Here is a 1,243-nt window from a genome sequence, read left to right as displayed (position 1 = left end):
GAAGGGAAAAAGACTTCTACTCCGGTGGCGCTGATGTTGGGCTGGCTAGGAATCTGCGTTAGCAAAGGTGTCCCAGCTACTGGTTGCAAAAAGTTAAGAGCACAGCCGAGTTCGCTCTCTGCATGTGCAGCGCCTGTCCTAGCGCGGGTTCGCCCTGCGATCATCAGCACTGCTGAATAGGTTACAACACCCGCCAGTTTTCACTATCGCTCTCCCAGCCGATGGGAAATGCCATACTCCGCGATGGAGACACTTCCGCGCCTGACTTTCCATCGGAAGCAGTTTTCAGCGCCAAACATTTTCAGCTCCTCCAACACTTTATACAGATTAAAGAGTCAGAGGAGAGCGGGCAACCGAGAGCTCGGACGAAGGGCTCGGATGCTTTCCAAGGTGCAAATATCGCTCATCCCACACCATCAAACCTATGCGGCGCAGTAGGACCGGCGCGGAACCCCCCGGGCCCTCCCGGAGAGCGGGGCGGAAAGGCAGGCAGACCTCCGGCCCGGATCGCCGGGCCCTCGGCACCCAGTTGCCCCCGGAGCCCCCGCAACGCCGCGCCGCGGGACCGCTCGGCTCTCGCCTCTGAGGCACACACTTGCGAGAAACGAGTTCTTTAGGACAACTTGGAAAATAGTGCCGCTTGCTGCACTGTGAGCCGGGGAAGGGGGGCTCAAGCGATGGCTTTGCCAGGGCTTTGGCTTCTGTGCAAGGGAAGAGACTGGCACTGACCGATTTCGCACGACGCTTAGGGAAGGGAGACCCAAAAAGCCTGAATAAGCACAGTGAGCTCCAACGCGGTTCCCGCTTGCTTGTTTCAGATTCCAGGGCTCCGCGGGGGGGGGCAACGTGTCCGCAAGCGCAGCGGTTTCCGCTGTCCACCCCCGCTCGCCCAGAGGGAAGGCGAGGGCCGGGGTCTCCCCAACCAGCGCTGGCCGGGCGGAGGCATTGCCCCACCGGCCCCGAGAGAGATTGAGCGTGGCTGCCCACTAGCAAAGAGGCACGGCCGCTGAAGGCAGTGCAAGCGTAGCCCGGCTTGGCGAGGCTGGGAGCCCGTCGGGCTCCGCTGGGGCTGGAAGGGGAGGCAACAGCCCAGACCCTCACACCGCAGCCCCGTTTAAGAACCGGGTAGGGGTGACTGCACTGGGCCACTGTGTGCGCTCTGTGCATGTGTGCGCGCTGGGGGTGTTGCTCATCCCGCCTCTGCCTTATTGGCTGGAGCGATGGGGGCGGGGGGCCCCCCCGC

This window comes from Geospiza fortis, unplaced genomic scaffold, assembly GCF_000277835.1.
Source record: "Geospiza fortis unplaced genomic scaffold, GeoFor_1.0 scaffold229, whole genome shotgun sequence".
NCBI classification, from domain to species: domain Eukaryota; kingdom Metazoa; phylum Chordata; class Aves; order Passeriformes; family Thraupidae; genus Geospiza; species Geospiza fortis.
This window is presented reverse-complemented; position numbering follows the sequence as displayed.